Source organism: Perna viridis, chromosome 13 (assembly GCF_037379345.1).
Source record: "Perna viridis isolate PV_CMFRI_1.1 ecotype Kerala chromosome 13, ASM3737934v1, whole genome shotgun sequence".
Taxonomy (NCBI): Eukaryota; Metazoa; Mollusca; class Bivalvia; order Mytilida; family Mytilidae; genus Perna; species Perna viridis.
In genome coordinates this window covers 16542602-16567195 of record NC_142457.1, presented here as the reverse complement: position 1 = coordinate 16567195, position 24594 = coordinate 16542602, and the positions used below count along the sequence as shown (strand labels likewise).

Below are 24594 nucleotides of genomic sequence, written 5' to 3'. Positions count from 1 at the left end.
AACGGATCTTTCTGAATATTTCGGCATTCACGTACATGTAGGTAATTCCATCATGCTGAGCAATTTTAATCACTGCCAGATTTTAAAATTGAAATGTAAAATTCAGGGAAAAAATCCATTTTAGGACCCATAACTCATTCATTTGTCAACGGATCTTTCTGAATTTTTCGGCGTAATTCTACAATATGACCCCTATAGTGTATTTTTAGTAACGATGGCCATATTTTTTGCAAAATCAAAAATCCCCACATACAGATTGATCTATATTATACATAAGTATTGTCTTATACATGTTCATGTTATATAATAAAGATATGTCTCCCGTTTTAGAGCCAGAAACAGAAGATGAACTGAAAAGAAAAAATTGCAAGCCGAGTGCCACTCTTAAGTCTATCCATTGGGCATTATCCTTATGGAGTTAGTGGGCCGTCAACAGAAATTTGTTACCACGCACCATTTCAGAAGGTTCCGCCCGATCCACTTTTATGTGAACAAGTAGAACTTGATTTTTGGCTTTGTCGTTTCATAGTTAAAATTAGACGAAAAGATGGAACAGACTATCCTTCAAACACATTACAGAATATTACACCTGGTTTGCAAAGGTATAAAATGGCAAACCAGAAGCTACTCTATAGGCAAAAAACAACTTGTACATATGTATGTTCCTACTTTCCAAAAAACATTAGACTTCCGCATGAAAGAGCTTACAGCGAAAGGTGTGGGTATTCATCGTAAACGTGCTGATCCAGTGACCATTTCTGATGATTCGCGACTGCATGTGGGAGAGTAACGTTTTTGGTATGAATTCGGCTAACGGTTATGCTGTTTTCTGCACGATGTTTGGCTTTAGAGGCATGGACGAACACCGTGATCTATGTGCATCACAATTTTTGGTAACTTACGATTCTGTCTCTAACAAGCACAATCTGGAATTTTGGACGGGCGTCTAAAATCTTTCAGGGTGGTTATAATCAACGCAAGGTACAGACAAAGCATATTACACAATGGGAAGACATGGTCAATTAACAATCTAACCGTCAATACCAGCCCACATGCGAGCTAGCCGTCAATAATATTCAATAGTAATATAAAATTTGAATTAAGTGATTCGTATAATAAAAACTTTAAATAGGAATAAGAATAAGTAGATCTTTTTAAATATTGTCATATTTTTTTTCAAAAGTACCATCAAGGGCAGGACCGAGTTCTAGATGGTTTGAACAAAGGTCAATTAGTCCATCTTGGGACTGAAATAAAACTTTATGCCTACTTGAGGACTATCCATTCCCAAAATATTGGGAATTTCTATATCTTCCTCTAACGTTGGAGACAATTTAAACCCCCCCTTCCTTCTTACCACTTATATACCAATTTCGAAGTCGGTGGCTGGGACCAAGGTCCGTTAATCCATCTTGAGATTGGGGTCTCCCTTACCAAATATGATCCTGGCCAGCTTCCGACTTCGTAGTTTGTGCATGAGTGGTAGGAGGTCCTCTTTTCAAACTGTTCTCGACGACTTAAGAAGATACCAAAATTCCCAATATTTTTGGAATTTAAAGTCTTGAAGTAGACCTAAAATCTCATTAAAGTCACAAGACGGACTAATGGACCTTGGTCCAAAACATCGACTTCAACGTTGGTACATAAGTGGTAAGGAAAAGGGGGACTTTTTATGTATTTTGGACCATTATCAAGTTATAAGGGGTCCAAGTATGACAACGTCCAAAAAAATCAACTTTTTTTTTTATTTTTGATCCGATTTAATTTTTATTTTTGATTCCTCATAAAATCCCTGCCTGCACTTACATGTGTATCAATCTGATTTCAGATATACATGTATCTTAGGGCTTTAAAGTTATAAGAGGCCAAAGAGGCTACATCGGAAAAAATCGGGTTTTTTTTTTTGTTTTTTTTTTTTGTATTTTGTATTTTGTATTTTGTTTTTGTTTTGTTTTGTCCGATTAAAAAAATAATAAGTGGAAACATCATACAATGCCCTGCCTGTTTTTCAATTAGATTTCAGTTATCTCTTACGATATCTTCGTTATAAAAGACCAAAGGGGCCACGCCCGATAAAAATCGAAATTTTTGGTCCGATTTCAAATTGCTTTATTGGATCCCTCATAAAAATCCCTGCCTGCATTTATCAATTAGGTTTTAGACATCTCTCACTGTTTTCGAGTTATAGAGGGTAAAAATGGCTATACTGGAAACAATTGACTTTTTTATTTTAATCCGATTTCCAAAAAAAAAAAAAAAAAAAAAAAAAAACAATATTAGACTCCTCATAAAAATCTCGCCCTGCATTTAACTTAGAAATTTCAATTACCTCCTATGATTTCGAGTTGTAATGGATCAAACAGGCCACACAAAAAGAATCGACTTTTATATGTGGCCTGCTTAGAAAATGTTTTATTAATTTAAGTTTTTTTGTGCAATATAGTGTCCAAACCATGTGTTGTTTCCATGTAAATTGTAAGTCATTCTGCTTACGTGTGTTAAAAAAAACTAATATTGTTTCCCAAATGTTCAGGGTTCGACCACTGTAGTTGTATCATGCTGCACTCGGTGAATCTTTTTATAAAATTCTCTGAAGGACACAGGAATATATGGAAAATCCATATATTTTGGGAATTGATGGTCCTAATGTATGCATACAATCTCATACCAGTTCTATGATGGACTAATATACCTTGGTTCCCAATGTTGAATTGGGATCATTATTTTATTTTCGACGTTTTTGCAGAAGCGCTTTAACCCTATCATGGTCAACCTGATATATATTTTTGACACTTAAACTTTACATGAACTCTCGGGACACTATTAAACTTCACATGGACTTCTCGGACCCTATTAAACTTAGCATGAACTAAAATATACAACCTTAGGACCAGCAATTAATATAGTTAATTCCAGTTAATGGACATAAATGTTCATTTTAATAATTACTACACTTTGTTTTTTGGCTCAAGTCAAACTATATACGCAGCAGTATTAATTTGGCTGGAGACTTTCGCTCTGAACTTTAACGTTTTGGCTTTTTACTGTACGGTACTGTGTATCGTTTTGTTCCTGTCTTATTAAATTAGTTAAAAAACGACGCGAGTATTTCCTTTAGCCCTGCTGTTCGTACGTCTGTCTGTTGGTGCCCAGCCGTGGTGTGAGAGCGCTACTAAATCTTATACAGCTTTTTTTTCAAAATGAGGCGAGGTACATTTGTTTCTTTGCTTGTATTATAGGTCCCCAGTATGTGGCGGTTTAAACCTAGTACGGACCCAGAGGGGGTCAAATCCTAATGAAGCTCTCTGAATAAATCGAACTTGAAGAAAGTAAATATCAGAATTAACCAATTCGTTATTTTTACGGTGAGAAAATTTATACAGGTTTGCATTAGAAAAAGGAATTGGAAAAAAGCTTCACATTATATATAATTCGTCATGCCCAAAGTGTAAACAGGATACTACATGGAGTTATTTTTGGTAACAAATCTGTATTTCCTGTCCAAATCCCTTCCTCGCTATCAATACAACGGAAAGAAAACTGCACTATTTGAAATGCTTTCAATGCTGTTAAGAATCTTGAATAGATTACGTTTTTGTATATTCCAGTGTATTTAAATAGTTACCATGCATCTTTATACATCTTGTATTATTGAATCAAAGATCTGCCTTATATGTAACAAGTACATGTAACTTTTTGTTTCATATATTTTATTCATCAATTCTAATATGACGTCCTTAACAGGCTTTAAGTCCACAACTGTGGTCGATTTTCGATTGCCATACATTTTATGAGCAGCACGCGACTTATTAGGCGTGGCATTGGGCGTGGCTTGTGTGTGTGTAAATTACTGGCAACCTTAATTATGTAAACAAATGCACGTAACATTCTTATTTGTAACAGCATTTCAGTTGCATGGATTTAATAAAGCTTCTAAACGTTATATTTTAGAAAACTAAATATAATATTCCAAAACAATCTTCAGTAATAATAATAATAATAATAATCCTCGTAGGATTAATCTAGGGCTGTAACTTAGTACACGATGTATGGTAGTACGGGACAGTTCATTTAGATGTTAATATGTAGGATAGAGGATCAAATTAATGATGCATGTCACAACAAATCAATATTACAAACGTCTCAGAATGTGACGACTCTATTTGCTACACTGCTCCATCGGATCAAATTGATACAGGGAAGATATATAAACGTATAGAAAGGTCTGAAAAATTTGCGATGCAATTTTTTAGTTATATTTATTGTCTGTTTATATATATATATCAACAGACAATAAATATAACTAAAAAGTTCTGCACGCCATAGAATATATTTTAATTAGACAACTGGAGACATAAACATTGTCTTTAAACATTCGCCGACGTAACGACTTGTTTAATACAAAAAAATACCATTTTATATATTGTAAATTTCTATATGCTGTAACCTCTCATCAGCAGCATTAAAATCAAATATGTAGGAAGATTATAATCAAAATACAAGTTGTATACAAGAAGTACTCATAACCAAAACTATCGAAAGAGGATGCCAAATCCAACACCGAGAGGTTCTATCATAAGCAATGCAAGGATTGACGCCTCGGTGTTTTACGTATTTTTAAATTTGGAATTTGGCAAGATTTCATAAATAGGGTAGATAAAATAGAATATTATTCGGGGTCAGACAAGTCTGACTACTTAAGGTTAGAACATTCTTTCCGTTTTTTGCTCCCGTTCCGATATCTGTTTCCGCTTTTTAGTAGCACCCACTTATCTGAGGCGATGCCGAATGAAAAGTAAGGTAGTACGTTTACTGTTTCCGAATGCACATTCGACAAATGTTTTATTATATTGAACCATAATCCAAAAGTTGAAACAGCGAGCCAGAATGATGAGGGAAAATTAGCACGTGAGAAAAAAAAATAACATGTCGTGGCAAGTCTGGTAAATTTTCTTTTGTTTTACTTTCTGAAATCCATGAATTAAATATCATCAGAACTTTCTATCCGCTGGCTTAAGGTGTAAAACATACCTTCTACTAAGAGATTGAGTCCAAGTGAAATTGACTTCTGAGTCGAAACGTTGTGCAGGTTAATGAAATCTTTTCTTTCATTTACAAAAACTGATTTTTGTTTTCTTATTCTTTTTCACTTCAAGAGGTCGTTGAAAAAGAAGCAGAGGAATACATAACAGTGACAGGAAACTACACAGCCCGGATAACAGACATCAACGTCACCTGATCCCACCAACCCCTTCACATCAGATGACGATCACATTGATGACTACCACAATTCACTCCAGTACAGATTACACGAACACAACTTACCGGAAACTGTTGACCAGATGTCGCGCCCAAGAAAGACAACTCCAAGTACTGCAGTTTCTATAGTTCTGCTTTCGTCGCCGGTAGAATGTATAGGGATTCTGTTGGAGGGTGGTCGGAAATGTCCTGGAGATATGCTGCTTGTAATGTCCCCAACCTGGTTGACCGAGGACAAGTCCGAAGATAAAGAGGGGCTTCATTCCCTCTATCTTAAAAAGGCAATAACCTTTGACCGTTGTGGGTGTTCCTACTCTAACGGAAGTGACTTTAATCTGTTTACTTGTGCTATTGGTTTTGCTATCATATGATTTCGTTGTGGATATAAACAGCAATTAACTGAGCTCGGAGTTTTACATTTAACTGTTGAGTCTCTGTATTTCACATATGCGGAATGTATTTGAGAACGAGATTGAGTTAATAGCATATGAGTAACAATCGTCGCTTTGATTGGTCAAATCAGTCGGCATTTAGTATTAAAGCGAGTTTATCAGCGCGGTTTATGACTTTTCTATAGCTAGATAACCATTCAGGTGTGTAGCGCAGCGTCTCTACGCTTTAAGACTGTTACACTCTGTACCTTCTTTGCTTCTAACCTTAACTTATCAACGGTTATGCCGTTTCCTCATAAGAATGTAACATTCCGAGAGAACGCTTTGGTTTAGATTTTTTCGGACCTTTTGGCTTCTTTATACGCTATATTATCATGAAATTATTTGTATTTCTGGTTTTCTGTCGAGCTACAAATATGGCGCGGTAAACAAACGTTCAGGGTGTTAGTCACTTCCAGTTGCATTGTCACACCGGTTAATTTTGAAGTTATTAAGCGTTATGCATTTATAAGCGATATGCACCATTGTTTTATAGCAAAGGTGTTGTACTTGGTCAAATAAACTATGTATTTCTACTGGAGTTTTCATTAAGACAGTGTTACAGTTACAGAGCCCAGTGCACGAACGTATCCAATAACAGGGTGTCCTGTATGAGGTTACTAGGTCAGAATATAGGTAATTGAAAAATAAATCTGGAAAAGCCAACACAGCTATATAATACAGAGAATATTCATTGATGAGTACTCTAGCACACACTAAAGACCGTATAGTCATTGATCAGTACTCTAGCAGGCACTAAAGACCGTATAATTATTGCACATTTCAAAGTGTTAACTGACCATTTTCACTCAGAGACTTGCACATGCAGACGACTTCCGTTACGTATGAATGCATTTTTAAAAGGCCAACAATCAACAATTACAGGCGTGTTCTGTAGATACATTTTATAGAATAAGAAACACTTTTATGGTTGACACATGACAACAAATGAAACCAACTCTGTAGACCTTGATGTAGATAGCAAGAATCAAAAGTACCAGGGATGACCGACAGAGGTATAAAATCTTGATTTGGGACCTTCCAAGCCACAGATATAAATAAACACAATCATGACGTAAGTAGAAAGGTGAAAGTTTATAAAATCAAATCTAATTTTCAATAAAGATTTTCTCTTACATACAAAACAAAGTACAATGAAAGATGTCTCAACCGAACCCAGTATTAAGCTAAAAACCTCTCCAAAGCAGACACTCCTTGGAATAATGTCATACCAGTACAGTGAAACATGTCAACCAAACCCTGAATAAAGTGAAAATCTCTCCAAACCAGACACTCCTTAGAATCATGTCATACCAGCACAGTAAAACACGTCTTAACCAAACCCTGAATAAAGTGAAATCCTCTCCAAACCAGACACTCCATGGAATCGTTTCATACCAGTACAGTGAAACATGTCTAAACTGAACCCTGAATTCAGTGAAAACCTCTCCAAACCAGACACTCCATGGAATCATTTCAAACCAGTACAGTGAACATTGTCTAAACTGAACCCTGTATTAAGTTAAAAACCTCTCCAAACCAGACACTCCATGGAGTCATTTCATACATTACGGTGAAACATGTCAAAACCAAACACTGAATAAATTGAAAACCCCTCCGAACCAGACACTCCATGGAGTCATTCCATGCCAAAACATGTCTAAATCAAACCCTGAATAAAGTGAAAACCTCTCCAAACCAGACACTCATTGGAATCATTTTATCCCAGTACAGTTAAACATGTCTAAACCAAACCTGAATAAAGTGAAAACCCCTCCAAACCAGACACTCCTTTGAGTCATTTCATGCCAGTACAGTTAAACATGACTAAACAAAACTCTGAATAAATTGAAAACCCCTCCAAACCAGACACTCCATGCCAAAACATGTCTTAACCAAACCCTGAATAAATTTAAAACCTCTCCAAACCAGACACTCCATAGAATCATTTCATACCAGTATAATGAAACATGTCTAAACTGAACCCTGAATTCAGTGAAAACCTCTCCAAACCAGGCACTCCATAGAATCATTTCATACCAGTACTGTGAAATATGTCTAAACTGAACCCTGAATTCAGTGAAAATCCCTCCAAACCAGCCACTCCATGGAATCATTTCATACCAGTACAGTGAAATATGTCCTACCCAAACCCTGAATAAAGTGAAAACCTCTCCAAACCATACACTCGATAGAATCATTTCATACCAGTACAGTGAAATATGTCTAAACTGAACCCTGAATTCAGTGAAAACCCCTCATAACCAGACACTCCATGGAATCATTTCATACCAGTACAGTGAAACATGTCTAAACTAAACCCTGTATTAAATGAAAACCTCTCCAAACCAGACACTCAATGGAATCATTTCATATCAGTACCGTGAAACATGTCTAAACTGAACCCTGTATTTATTTAAAAACCTCTCCAAACCAGACACTCCATGGAGTCATTTTATGCCAGAACAGTGAATCATGTCTAAACCAAACCCTGAATAAAGTGAAAACCTTTCCAAACCAGACATTCAATGGAATAATTTCATGCCAGTACAGTGAAACATGTCTAAACCAAACCCTGAATAAAGTGAAAACCTCTCCAAACAAGACACTCCATAGAATCATTTCATGTGAGTACAGTGAAACATGTCAACTGAATCCTGAATTCAGTGAAAACCTCTCCAAACCAGACTATCCATGGAGTCATCTCATACTAGTACAGTGAAACATGTCTAATCCAATCCCTGGATAAAGAGAAAACCTCACCAAACCAGACACTCAATGGAATCATTTCATGCCAGTTTAAATGTAATATTTAACTTGCATAAACGATAAAGGTTTAACTGTACTTTGATTAGTAAATACATATAAAGCTTTTTAGAATAAAATCACTTTAGATAAAATTTATTTCAAACATCGAATTTTAATCCATACAAAATATGATTAATAGTTTTATGAATGAAATACAGTAAACAACGGATAATATCTCAATTTTTTAGAAATAAATTTATGCACCAATCACAAAAATGTAAAGATATAGTAACCTCCCCTTCTGATAGGATATAGAATTGTATGACTGGTGTATCGTTGTCGCTGTGGTTTTATTATTGTATCTGGCATATGTTTTCAGTGGTTGGATGAGAATAAAGACTGTTCCATATTCCAATCCTTATGTATGTTCCTGTTAAATCATGAAGTTGCATGTGGTTTTATGAGCACTATTAAAGCATATATATCCCCACTTGTACAAAACAAATTACAACATATGCCCACTTTTAAGTACCATTTTATGTAAGAATCAGACAATGGATGGCACATCATTTTTCTCAATATTGTCTCTTTTGTCCCAAATGTATAACATACATGTACCTAGAACACAAACAACAAGTTATTGAAATTTATAAATCCTGGAAAGTTCTGCTGGATGTAACTTCCTGTCAGACTGAATTCAGACTTTAATTATCTATCACAAAGTCCTGTGGGCTGCCTAGCGAGTTAGTGTAAAATCCTGGTTAGGAGGACTCCATCCTCTACTAGTAGGTTCATCTGTCAAATCAACATGGAGTCTTCTTCCTTGTTGATATTTTTTTTTAACAAAATAGCTAAGCATAACAATGGCTTTAAAATCATGATGTGAAGTCATGACTTCATATGTTTTTTGTAAAAGTTTTTTTTTATATCATGTTTATCACTGTATTTTTTTAGAAACAAAATTACCTTTCATTCGTGTGTCTCAATGTTCAGATCCCATTTCGAATTTCCTTTTATTGGAAAAAAACACAAAGAATTAAAGAATATGCAGTAATTTTGATATAATAAATAATATTAATGGGGTATGTTAGTCTCGTCACGTGACTCCGTGATTATTAATATTGAAATAGTGAAACAATCACCTGCAATGTCCTTTGATATTTTCAGCCTCATGACATTTTCATCTCAAGGAAGGTTTAAAAACATACATTTATCAAATAACTTAACGGAGTTCAACTTGCTGTAAAGGGAGGGGGGTAAAAATATCAAAGTACAACAGGAGGTTGAATATCATAAGTGGAGTCGGGTCACACTTTTGCGATTTTGCTATGATATTTGAATCCTGGGGTCAAAATATCACATGACAAAGGTACACAAAATAAACACTTACATCCATAAGAATCATTAAAGGATTGATGATTAATTCATAGGCGATACTTTCTCGCTTTTTTCCCCTCCTGACAGTCCTGTACAGATATATATTATATACATGTGTACATACATTGAATGAGATACTGTCCTCCGGGGTTATTTGAACATAGTCCCCCTTACGACATTTTAACAGATGTAGACGGGGTTAATTTAACACAGAATGGGGCTAATATACCGCAGCAGGGGGTTACAATATCATAACAGGGAGAGGGATAATTTATCGCACCAGAGGGTCAAAATAATATATAACTCCCCGGCTGCAATCCCCTATTATGATATTTCAACCTCCTGCCATGATAATCTAACTAACCCACGCTGCCATATTTTACCCCTTGCTGCAATATTTCAACCATCATGTTATAATATTTTAGCCCCCCGACGCGATAAATTACTCCCCTCCATGCACTGCGATACCCCCCCCTGCGATAAATTAACCTCTCTACTGTGAAACTTTAACCCCGTCATGATATTCCCCCCTTCTGCGATGAATTAAACCCACGTTATGATATTTTAATCTGCCTGATGTGATAAATATTCCCCCTACTACGATGAATTACCTCCATTGTTACAATTTTTAAGCAGTCTAAACCTTTAGAACCAGTTTGGTTTAGATAGTTATTCCGTTTACCAAGAATTTCATGATACATTCAATCAGATGTAAATTACAGACACTGAAACTTCAAGAAAAAGAGTTGGTCTTCAATAAATTACAGACACTGTTAACTTCATGAAAAAGAGTTGATCTTCCTTAAATTACAAACACTGTTTACTTCAGGGGAAATACTTTGTCTTCCATAAATTACAAACACTGTTTACTTCAGGGGAAATACTTTGTCTTCCATAAATTACAGACACTGTTAACATCAGGAAAAAATATATGGTCTTCATATTAATTGACTATCGCCTTATAAACTACTGGACAATTTATAAAGAGATTTCTATTAAACTTCAATAAGATACCTATCAATGTTTGGTGTTTCCATAGAAACCACAGATTAAAATGTTTTAATTGTAAAACATTGATGGTCTTATGAAATCTATGAATAAAGAGTAATATGCAACAAAATTACTGCAAGTTCTTGAGTTCTAATAGGCAAAATATTCAAGCAATAGTTCAAAGGAACGTAAAAGTTAAAAATTCTAATACTTACTCGCATCTTAACACTTCCTAAAATCCAGATCATTGACAAATGTATTCATCTTCCTCATTTTATCTGCTTTGCTTAAGACATGTCCTCTGTCAATCTGATCATTGCTGTAAACTAGTAAAAATAAAATATAATACATGTAGTATTAATGGTGATATCTTTCTTCTACTTTTTACATTGAAAGTATCTATAGTTTTCCAGTGGTTTATTTATAACATAAAGGTCGATGCTTATGTGCACAGATTCTTCAGTTTATTAAGTTTATTAGGATTCCAAGGGGCAAGGGAAGTATTCCCCCCCGTTATGATATTTTAACCCTCTGCTGCAATACTTACTCTCTCTGCTGCGATATGTTATCCCCGCCCCCATCCCCTGCAGTGATAAATTACCCGCTGTTATGATATTCAAACCCTTTGTTTTTATTTCAGTTTGCAGTTTGGGGGGGGGGGTCAAAATATCACTGGGGATATAATATCATACAAAATTTTGTGGGGTCAAAATATTGTTTGACACCGGAAAAATCAGTGTAACAGTTTGATTTTAGAAGTGTTAAATCTTTTTTTTTAAGAAACTATTTTATTCAGTGACATTTTTGTCAATCATGGAGTTTCCACATCAACATAATGAGTGTGAATTAATTCAATTGCAGCACTGTCATAAGATGACAGAAAACGTAGTATAATAAATCAGTGGAAATATAAGGGAATCTCATATTCTGCCGTGTGATGATTTCATTGATAACCTGGCTAACTAACAAATTTATGTGTATTATACATTTGTATGTATGTATCTAGTACAGGTCTGCTTTAAAACCGGACAGAAGTTTAAAAATGATTAGTAATTCATGCATTTTCATATCCCAAATGTTTTCTTTCTATTTGAAACCCTTCAGTAGGCCTAAAAACTGTATTCAAAAAATAAGTGTAAATGAAAGGTGTCCACTGCAGATATTAAATTTAAAAATTTGGTTACGTTCTTAACTACAGAAAACTACGGAAAAATTTCAGAATTTTTTTACACAAAACCAATAAAAACAATAGTTCACGTGATTTAGCAGATCCAAGGAATTTAACAATGGAAGAGTTGTTTTTGGACCTTACAAATGTATTTCAACAGTTTACCTGATTATCTTTAGATCATGAAGAATCACCACCTGCCTGGTTTTTAGGCCTAACCATACTTAATCAATTCATGATATTTGGTTGTAAAATCAATTTCATATTTTGGTTATTATTTTTTTTTATATATCAATGAAAACAATTTAAATCACATTTTATGCTTTATACATTTACTAGTAAATAAAAAGCTTCGTCGGGCGCAGCATAATACAGTTAAACTCTGTTCACATGAGGTAGGTGTGAAATTTTAAATTCTGGAGTTACCTTTCAGTAGCTTAGACGGATAAAAGTAACTGGTACCGCCTTTTAATAAAAAGCCTGGACCTGCTCTAGTTTCGTAAGTTCAAGTCTTTTAATGAAAGGCCTGGTCCTGCTCTAGTTTCGTAAGTTCAAGTCTTTTAATGGAAGGACTGGACCTGCTCTAGTTTCGTAAGTCTTGTAATGAAAGGCCTGGACCTGCTCTAGTTTCGTAAGTTCAAGTCTTTTAATGAAAGGCCTGGACCTGCTCTAGTTTCGTAAGTTCAAGTCTTTTAATGGAAGGCCTGGACCTGCTCTAGTTTCGTAGGTTCAAGTCTTTTAATGGAAGGCTCTAGTTTCGTAAGTTCAAGTCTTTACCCCCAAAATCAATCCAAGTAAAACCATAGAATATTGTGGAATAATATCATAGACGTTCATATTGTTGTGTTGTAGGTACGACACCATAATTAACATAGAATATTGTGGAATAATATCATAGACGTTCATAATGTTTTTTGTAGGTACGACACCACAATTAATATTGAATATTGTGGAATAATATCATAGAATAATGTTTTGTTGTAGGTACGACACCACAATTAATATAGAATATTGTGGAATAATATCATAGACGTTCATAATGTTTTGCTGTAGGTACGAGACCACAATCAATTTTTCAAAGTGCATTTCAAGAGACCAATTTGACACAGACGTGTATAAAAAAACATTGCTTCAAACTCAATAAAAGTTTCACCGTATGTATAAATGCAGATATTTATAAGAGTATCAGAAAAAATTCACCACCAATTTATTTATTTAGCACCTATGCTACAGAGACCCAGGCCAAATGTCCTATATTTTGACCCTTTTCCATAGGACCAAATCACAACTTCACATAAAATTACTGAATGATAAAAAACCTTGAAAATGTGATCCTTGCCCTACATTTTGGCAGCAAATACTAAGTAACAAAGTCTAAAACAGTAAAGGGAAAAATCAGCAGCAAAACAGTAAAAGAGGGGAAAAGTCATGGGAACTTATTGTGATATCGTACCTGTAGTTACATAGTTAAATTCTATGGAAAACTTTTAAGGCCCCCTTTTGGTCCCTCATTCTAAAACAATTAGGGGTATATAGGTCTCGAGGCTTGTAGAGAGGAGGGCTATATATGTCTCGACGCTTGTAGGGGGGAGGGCTATATAGTTCTCGAGGCTGTAGGGAGGAGGGCTATATAGGTCTCGAGGCTTGTAAGGCCGAGGGCTAATACAGCTGACCGAGAATCAATACGTTTGTCTGTTTATAATGATTTTCTTGTTAAATAATATGAAGATGTATGGCTCGCCTGTTCGATATTTTTTTAGTTGCTTTCATATTTTGTATAACAATATGAAATTACAAAATTATCATTTTCGTGTTTCCAATACAAAATGCACTAGGCGACAGGTGGATGAACACTCAACTAAACTTTTCTGGAGGCCATCACAAAATACGTCGCCACTTTATGTCACAGTGCGGCAGGGTATACAAAGTGGGTTACATAATTACAACATGTTAAGGATTTTAAGAAATAGGAAAGGACTGAGGAATTGAAATATCTGACACATTATGTGAAATACCTTAAGTGGAAAATTCTTTTTAAATTAACATTTGATTATGAATGGCAAACATTTGAGTAGATGGGGATTAATTGTTTTTATTGAATCACATTGAGATACGAGGGATTTATCAAAAATTGGAATTTAAATAAAAATGTCTACATGAACTATAAGAAACCTTAATGTTAAACTTTTAAACTCTTAATTTTTTTTTATTCGGATATTGAGGGTTTTGTTAGAACGATGTACCATAGAAAAATTTGGAGATTCAGCGGTACCGCAGAGTACCACCTTTCAACAGGTCTAACGACTTTGATGAGGGTTGCAGGGTCAGAGGAAATTCATTTTTTTTCATATTCATTTTGGTTCCTCAAATTATACAAATAGAACGATTGCAGCATAAAATAAAAGGAAAACGGTTGTAGCTGCGATTTCGTAGTTAGGCCCAGTAGACATAAGACAGGATCATGAAGAAAAAAAACCCACACGGGCAGTAACCCTAAAACCTAAATATCTACTGAGGAATCTTGCAAACTACAATTAGCTTGTCATTGGTATATATATTCTTACTGTAAAGAATGTAAAAACTGAGGGGAAATTTGTGTGTTTATTCTGAGGAGTTGATAGCATCAGGACCTAGCTAGGACGTAACTAGCTGGGTCACCCATTATAAAATTCTCTTCTAATATCTTAAGGAATACAATTATCGGACCATGTGGTTAAGTTAACGTTTGGTGTATAGAGGGCCAACATTCGTTGGATCAATATTGGCATCACGTTTGCTCACTTTGCACTTGCAACGTTGGACCAGCATTGGGTACCCTACGTTGGATCAAAGTAAATGACTTGGTTAAACCAACCGTGGCCCAATGTAGCAATGCTGTTTGGGATGTATGATCATTGAATGCATAAATATATATGTACATGCACATATGGCACTCCGTATTTATATTTATTCCATGTTCAAGATATATATTATACTTTATAAGATAACTTATGAAGTTTGTGATATATTTTATTATATCTTTATTAGATATTGTATAAATGATATGAAATATCTTATAAGTTTTCTTTATTATAAGATATCTCATAAAATATATGAGATACATGAATCCAAAATGTACATAGTATATAACATATCTCATCAACTTTATAAGACATTTGATAAACTTTATAAGATATCTTATTAACGTATATATCACATTAGCTTTATAAAATATGTACATGTACCTACACCCTACTAGGTACATGTATTATTGCCTGCATATGCCTGAATATACTTATTCCATGGTCCACCTATATCTTGAACTTTGTAAGATATCATATAGATATGAAATATCTTATAAGTTTTCTTTATAAGATATATCATAAAATATTTGAGATATCTTACATGTATATATTATTTAAGATATCTCATGAACTTTATAAGACATACTTTATCAAATAACTCATATATTTAATATGATTTTTGTTTTAAATGAACATTATATGATACATCTTATGAAATTTATAAAGATATCTTGTTAAAAATAGAAGATATATCATAAATTGTGTAACAGGTCTATGCATGCATGGCTGTAGTTACACATTAAATTCGTCTTAAAAGTGATCGATCTATAACGAGAAATGGTATGGTTGATATGTCAAAGAGACAACAATCCCACCGGTATGGAAATATCAGCCAAATGCCACCCATTGGTCTTCAATGAACGACGAGGAAAGCCTCATACCACATGGCAGGATGCAGCTGGTCCTAAGACATTGTTATACACAGGTACCACTGCATGAAATGATGCATTTAATTTGAAATTAAATGAACATTTTATGTACATTAAATTTCAAATTGCAGAAAATACATTACAAAAAAATGCAGTGGAAAATTTCTAATTTACTTTTCATTTAAAACAAATTTATTTTTTTTTTAATTTTTTTGTCATATATAAAAACATGATTAATTGTCCATTTAATTATGAAAAAAAAATTCAATTTTATTTAAAAATTATTCCCAAAACTACAGGCATCTTAAAAAAAACATTTGATGACCCTCAATTACACTTATTAAAAATCTCACAAAAATGGAATGTAATAACAGTGTCAAATGGAACTAAATGACCTGATTCAACAAAAATAGACAAGAAAGTATTAATGTCACAAAAATAGACCAGAAAGTATTAATGTCACAAAAATAGAGAAAAAAACGTATCAATAATGAAATAAAATGGTTCTACATTGTACTTGTACATGTATAAGCTTAAGTTTTTTACTTTACAAACGTGCTACTGAGCAAATATCTACACAATATTTGTCGTTTTAAGGGCATGGTCTGTCATATCTATATGACCTACTAACTATTCTTCTTGACCTTAATTTCCCCCCATACATTAAGATCATTCTGATAATGTTGTCTACTTTTTATCCATGTTTTATAATCGCATACGGTTAGTTAGTAGATGAGTATCATCCCTCCACTGTACAAAAAGTCAAGAGCAAGCCCCTTAATCTTCTTTGATGGATATTCTGTTTTGCCTTGATGTGGTTTTGCATTTTCTGAAGAAAAAAAAAAAGCTTTAAATTAGTACCAGTACAACAAAAATGTACTTTAAAAACCAATGTATTGAAGTATAATGATTGTGAGTATTTTGAGATAGAGAAAGAAAATGCAATGTATTGTTGGCCTAAAACTCAACAAACAACAACAAAGCCACAACTACATGTACGTGTACATGTATGATAATATGAATCAATCGATACAATTTAAATTTAAGTTTATATGTCCATATTCATTTAAAACCCACAACCTGACCCAATAATGATAAGTTGCTGTATTGAACAACAAGGGGACATAAATAAATTCTCATATACACCAACAATATTTATTTCAGTTCCTTTGTGGCTGCTTCTCATACATGTACATTGTACAATGTAGCTTAAATTACAATATGCACGTATGACATATTGCTAGCATTTTGTTAATGTCCAAACATACTTAACTCTTACCTTGATACATGAACATTTGTATATATGTGTACATGAATGAATACTTCGGTTTTTCTTAGAGCTTAAACTGTATTTAGTTATTCATACTGCGTTACATTTTGTGCTTGTGCTGCCTGTTTCAATTTCTCCTTTTTTTCTTCCAGTTTTCTTACCTCCTGAAATGAATAGCATATGGAAAAGTTTTAGAATATGGAGGTAGCTGGTAGTGGACTACAATGAAAAACTATATAAATGTAATACATGCACATTGTACATGTATATTGTAACATCAACCAATCATTGGTGACTATTTTCCATGTTCTTCTGACACTTTTCTAGTAATTGATTAATTAGAGCTTTTCATTTTCCTTTTCATCTTCCTTTTCATCTTCCTTTGCACAATAGAAAAACAATTGCAATAGATATCAATAGATTTTTTGCCTGCAATAACAGAGTACAGTGTACATGTTTCAACAGTTTGTCAATAATACATGTACATCAGGGGCGGATTCATGCGGGGGTGTGGAGGACGGGCGCGCCCCCTAAAATTTGCAAAGCATGGGGTTTCTCGCTAATTTTACCATAAAAGATATCTACCCACTCTAGAAGAATATTTCAAAAATTTAACCTAAAATAACATTTCACTGTGCCCCCCCCCAAACTAAAATCCTTGATCCGCCCCTGAACATAGAAACTAAAGACAGCAATTACTTTGAGCTCTTTTGTGATTTGAATGTAGTTGTACATGTACATGGACCAGGAAAACAGTAATATACATTTAAATTAAACTTCTTCAAAAATGTATTAAAAAATATTGACAGTTACTTTTCATTTAAAAAAAATGTGTGATATTATGTAAGACCGTTTGATAAATTCAAAGAAGACACGTTTAGTGCATGAACAGGCCTGGGACTATTGCATTGTAATTTTGTCACAGATTAAATTTAATTTCATTAGCAATTTCCAGAAGTTAAATTTCATGAATCAAGAGACACCAGGTAGGGACATTTGGACTTGATGATGGTACATGTAGATCTAGAAGTATTATCAATAAGTATGCACATTGTTTTAATCATATTTACCGATAATTCCTTTTAAGAAAACTCTAAATACAAAAAAACTGATGTTAATGAACTAAAACCTGTCTTAAACCACCCCATTTCCAATATTTCTGGATCTGCATTGATGTAACTATGCATATTTTTGAAAGGGCTAAAACCATAAGGGAATGTGTCCATCGTACCGGGTCCTAAATTTTTCAATTATCGGACTTCATTGATCAAATGTACAATGTAAATATTGACATATCATGCGATAGATACTGCGACTAGAAAATATACCAGTGCCCTACGGCAGTCAGCATGTTTAATACTATTTTGGTTGATAATGCAAAACAATCAGCAAAATTTATAATAAAAAATATAAACCCACAACGTTGGTTAATCGCTTAATATAATTGTAATTGTATCTTCGTTCTTTGTTTTCTTACGCTGTCCTCTGTAACCCACATCGTCGGTTAAGTCTATGATAATGAAAACACTAAAATTCACACTAGTTTTAAATTATGTTGCACTTGTGTATGATTTGGGTCAGCATGGCAGACTTCAAACGATATAATCTAGTACAAAGCAAGAATATGTGTTCCCAAAACAGACGGGGATTCATTATTCCGACTAGCCCCTTTTACATAATCTTGATTTTCATATGTCTACCCCATACAGAAGTTGTATTTCCTCGCTACGCTCAGTACTTAATGCTATGAACAGCCCACTAACACAAAATCCTGGATCCACTCCTGCAATTCCAATATGCAAAAAGGACAATGTTAGAATGAACGACACATTGACTATATGTATAAAAGAACAATGTTAGAATGAACGATAAATTGACCATATGTATATATACAAACATGCATATTTATGTAAAAAACAGAAATACTGTAGTCTATGCAGCAGTAATGAAGTAAAAGACCACGAGCTATTTATTTCAAAAGTTCAAAAGTAATAAGGGGACGACCATTAGATTATTAGGGGGCCCGGCAGATTTTGAAAATAAAAAATCTGTCTCTGATTATTTAGGAAATAAATAATCTGGCCTCATCATGAAAAAAACTTAAATAGTCTGACTTTGCAAATTGCTAGAAAAAAAATTCTAACCTTGACTGGTTAATCGAAAATAAATTTTCTCATCTTGGCTTGTAAATTGAAAACAAATATTCTGACCTCCGCAAACCATTTAAAAAACATTTGGCTCGCTACGCTCGCCGTGGTTTCATAATTAAAAAAGTATACATGTTTAAATACTCCACAAATTTTATACAACACCTTTATAGTCTCCAGTGGGTAATATTGAATACATTTACATAAATGACTTTACTAGGGTAATGTGTAGTAGTCCATGAGATGGGAGGGTCCACCGTGTACTCCCATTCATCAACTTCATGGTGATTTTTACATACCTTTATACCTCCCATTACCGAATCAATTTGTCGCCAAAGAATATTTTTGCATTCTTTTTCAGTATAACTTTATATTTTTACCCAACTGGGTCAAACAGTCCAGATTGTTGTGACTCAATTGTTTGAGCGCCTAATAGACCGGTCAAAATTTATCGCCACATAGGACCAGTGCAAAAAAAGGAGATAATAATAAAAAAATAAGAGCCTAAAAAAAGTTGTTACCCCCAGACTTGAAAAAAAAATGATGTCCTATGTTAACTTGGTAAGAAAAAAAATTTGATGTCCTATGATGTTTTCTTATAAAGTTCGTATTTGAAAATATTATATTAATATATACACTGTATTAAAAATCTTACAAATAAGGTATTGATATAAAGCTATTTCTATTTTAATACAAAAACAGTGGCGGATCCAAGGAGAGGGGGCGAGGGGCCCGGGTCACCCTTGGAAAATTGCAATTTTTAAAAATTGTTGAGAAATTGTTCAAAATACCCTCAGAATGCAGGATTTGAGGTTAAATATTTCAAAAATGTCTTGGGGCCAACCCTCCTTAGCAAATTTGGAACACTTCGTGATCCTCATCGCTGATCCTGTCAAAAATCATTCCCCCTTACCTAAAACTCTGGAACTGCCACTGATTTAGTTATTCCAATTACAATGAGTTATGTTAAATAGTTGTATTTTTACTGCATTTATATGTTGTAGACTATTTTGTTATAATATTTCGGTTTTTTTAAAGTTAATTAAAAAAATTAGTTAATTGTTTGTAAATGTGTCCTATGGATATTATCAGTATAAAAAGTGGTGTCCCACAAAAGCATTACATCAAAAAAGTATCTGTTCTACTGCTATTTGCTCTGGTCCTACGTGGTGATAAATTTTGACCGGTCCCTAAGTCTTCCTGTACACAAACTAAATCAATATGGGTTTCATAATATAGCAAAATGTCTCAACTTTACAGGAAAGTTGCCGTAACACTTAGGATTTTGGGGTAAAACGAAAAAAAATGTACCCATACCCCACCGAAAAATCGCTCGAATTGACATATTTTTCCATGTCAAAACTCCTAGAGTATTTATGCCTACGTAAAAAATGGCTTATTTGGTATTTTTGCCTCAATGAGATATGAAAAGTAGCCAAAAAGATTGAAAAATTCTCCAGTTTATTTTTTTTGGTGTAAATGAGAGGCATAAATGTACCTAAAAAGCATATTATGGTTGATGAGGGGGGGGGGGAGGGTTCACACGTACTATAGTTGGATATTGCTATTGTAGATTTCATTCATATACATAGATATGCGAATCTGTCCCCTAAAAGGTCCCTTGCAACATTTCCCGTTAAATCTGGGGCATATTTCAGATCCAGAAATTCCACCTGTCGGGTTTAGTAGACTATGCCTTGTATTATAGAGAATGAACTTCATTTAATAATCTATTCGATAAAAACATCAACAACATATGCTTTGATAATGACCCCAAATCACATACTTTGGTAACCCGGATATACACATTTCAAATTAAAAGAAAATTAGACTATGAACATAGAAAATAAATAATCTAGTCAAGGTTATAATAAACATAAGTAATTTGACTTTGATCAGGCTGGAAATAAATTTTCTGACATGAAAAAAAAAATGCCAGTCAGAAACAAGCAATGGACACAACTGGTGAGCCAAAATATTCAAAGTAAGACTACGCAGGCACATGTAATATTTTTGTGTCACGGAGAGACGGCTCCACATTTGTCCATCGGCACTTGGGCGCGACATATAGAAAAATTAACTTTTCATTTAGCAAATATAGATTTTCTAACAATCACCAATAAATATATGCATACATGTATGTGCGAAGAACACATACGTTATTTTTAAAGGCTTACACTTTCCCTACTTTTCAATTTGATAGTAGGTACTAGAATTTTTAGTTTTGTGCAAAAACTTGAAACCCATTCACGGGCGGATCCAGAGTTTTAGGTAAGGAGGCACCAAAAATGTCTTGGCAGGATCACCGGTGAGGATTACGAAGTGATCCGAATATGCTGGAAAAGGGGGGAGGTCGGGCATGCCCAATTTTTCAACAATTTTTTAAAAATAGCAATTTTCTAAGCCCCCCCTCCTCGCCCTCCTGAATCCGCCACTGTTTTGTACGAAAAATTGACTGTTAGTTGGTTGATCTTTAAAATATGTGGTAACAGTGTTTCAAACCAAGTGTTGGGGGGGGGGGGCTTGTTTAGTTTTAGAAACTGGGGTCCTTATGCACATGCCCTGACAATAAATTCACTATTAGCGAATCGATCTCTTTGAAATTGTAGTTAAGGTGGACTGTGATTGATTTTTGAGGTTAAGAATTAGGGGCTTGAAAGAAGTCTTAAGAAAGAATTATCCTTGTGTTCAAATAATAACTTTAGTTCATGTGAATGGATCTCATATACTATTTGTTCAACAATGTGCCACACTATACCGGGAAGACTGGAATTTGTTCTGGGTGTGATATGAAAATATATATACCCAAACCATTTAGAAATAATGGGCTAAAAAGCGACCACTAGTTCTGGTCGAATTCTTTCCCTGTGTCAAATACCTAATCGTATTCAAAATTCAAAGCTGTATATCGAGTTTGAATTATGTGTCCATACTTGTTCCAATGTGAAGGTTTCGATTTATGCAGTCGTACCAGGCTGTGCCCTGCGAAGCGTTTTGTGTGAAACTCTTTTATAAAAATAAGTTTCCGTAACTCAAAAACGAAAAAAAAAAGATTATCCAGTAAAAATAAACAAAAATATTTTCCAATACACATACATTGTACATAAACATACACTCGGAAACATGCGTGTCTATGCGATAAACTTGCAAAACTGTATTCAATTCATAAAGTTCAAGATTAAGTATTAAGTTAAAAATCACGAATGTATTAGGATAGTTAAATTTGGTATCGGTGCCCATTTGAAAATGTTTTAAGTGTGTGTTTAAATTGGGTTCCGGGCTATTAATTACAAACATTACTGCATTTATTGTTCTCAAATGTTCGAACTGTCGAAAACTTACACAAACTATATATGATCATAATAAAAAGTGGACATTCCACATACACTTTCACATGGATGGATCCACCCCCTTTTCTCTAAAACAATGACTCCGTTTCGCATTTCATATTTCAAAATCGTTGTCCAACGAAAACTATCTTTGTTGAGAAAATAGGGTGATTCAATTATGTCCCTCTTTTGATTAGCCCTTAGAAAGAGAGAGAGAGGGGGGTTGCGTACTAGTGTAAGATAACTTAAAAATACTTGCACTAGTATCTTGTATAAGACAATAATTTGTTTTGTATGTCAAACATTTCAATATGCAAAATAATATGCATCAACAAGGTTTTACAGAACGCTGACTATATACATGTAGCATCTGAAGAAATGTTGTTTTGGCGTGGTATTCGGTGATAGTCTTGCAAAAAAATTGAAATGAAACTATATAAAGAATATACATACATGCACCGATAGAACATTCCGAAATAATTACTTGGTAAATTGCAAAGAGAGAACATGTAAAGCAAAATATATATATAAAAAAAACTTAACGTCCATCGGATAGATAACTCACACGATTGCAATAATGTAGCTGGACAACGAGCAAAAATGAGACTTTGCATTTAAGTTCGACAACACCAGGATGTTATGGCCCCGCCAATGCAACTGGTGCATGTACGCATACCATCAAGATATATAAGATAAAGTTTGTTCCCATAAAGATCCTGACCATCGGAAACAATAGGGTATGTAAATCTCGTCTTAGTTTCATTTTCTTTACCGGAATTTACGATGTAAAAACGTATTCTTTACTTCCGGGTACTCGAAACTCTGTATAACAATGCAAAATGTTCTAGTTCGTCTTTTTTTCTTACTACATTTATTATGTAGAAATATTTATTTGTCATTTTTATCGGGATTTTTTACACAGAAAGATTTCTGCCCTTAACAGTGAACTCAAAGCTCTCTAAATGACAAATCTCCATGCTTTTGAATGGTAGACTAGGACCTAATCTCGTGAAATCACAGGGTCACATGACGAGACTTACATACCCTATTACGGAAACTGTAGAGCTTGCGTGTTCAAAAAATTATCCACTGGCTCAAGATATTAGGATCAAGGATCATCTGAATGCTTTGCAAGTTGTCCAGTGGTTAAGCATCTGAAATATACTAGCACATATTTTTTTTTTAATTTGAGTGAACGGCATGGTATCTTGAGGAAACGACGAGGTATCTGGAGAGAACAATATGATGTCTTGAGAGTATGATATGGTATTCTGAGTGATCAACATGGTATTTGAGGGAACCACATGTTTATTTTGTATCTTGAGAGATAAAAATGGTATCTTGACAGTACGACATGGGATCCTGAGGCAACTACATGGTATTGTGAAGGACCGACATGGTACCTTGAGGGAACAACATAAATGCTGAGGAAACAGCTTGTTTTGAATGAATGAACAGTATCTTGAGCGAAGTTCATGGTATTTTTAGACATCGACTTGATATATAGGTGCACAAAATGATTTCTTAAGCGCAAGGAAACAATGTGGTAGGTTAAGGGAACAACAAGATAACTTCACATTGTTTCAGCAGGTATTTTAAGGGAACGCGGCATGATGTTTTGAAGGAACAACATGTATATTTAGGGAACGGCATAGTATCTTGATGGATGGCATGGTGTCCTGAAGGAACGGCATGGTATATTTATGGAACAGCAGCTATCTTAGGGGAACTGTATAGTATCTTGAGGGTACAACATGATGTATTGATAAATTAGCCGGTTTCTTGATGGAACAGCGGGTATCTTCAGGGAACGGCATGGTGTCTTGAGAGAACAACATGGTATCCTGAGAGAACGTTATGGCACATTGAGAGAACGGCATGGTTTTTTGGGGAACAACATGGCTTTTTAGGGAACAGTATTGTATCTTTGGGAAAAGGCTCTGTATCTTAAGCTTACGGGAGCAATGTGGTATGTTAAGAGGACAGGATGGTATATTAAAGAAACGATATGATATGTCGACCTATTGTATCTTGAGAGAACGACGTAATTTCTTGCATGAGGGGACGAGGTGTAATGTAATGAAAACAACATTTCATCTTAGGAGAACATGGTGTTTTTAGTGAATAGTCAGAATCGGTCGGGATCTGGTAGTACTGTTCCGA

General features: G+C 34.4%; 1 long non-coding RNA gene across 2 annotated transcripts; it reads right to left on the bottom strand.

Annotated features, from left to right (window-relative positions):
• Window positions 1-8704: 8704 nt before the first annotated feature.
• LOC148599749 (uncharacterized) lies at window positions 8705-23133 on the bottom strand. Of its 2 annotated transcripts, XR_015917830.1 has the most exons (4): window positions 16965-18009; window positions 16405-16514; window positions 11021-11131; window positions 8705-9056 (listed from the first exon to the last, which is right to left on the bottom strand). It is a non-coding gene; the product is annotated as an uncharacterized LOC148599749 (long non-coding RNA). The 2 variants fall into 2 exon arrangements; XR_015917831.1 differs by lacking the exons at window positions 8705-9056; window positions 11021-11131 and adding an exon at window positions 22997-23133 and having other exon boundaries at window positions 15530-16514; window positions 16965-17119.
• Window positions 23134-24594: the final 1461 nt, after the last annotated feature.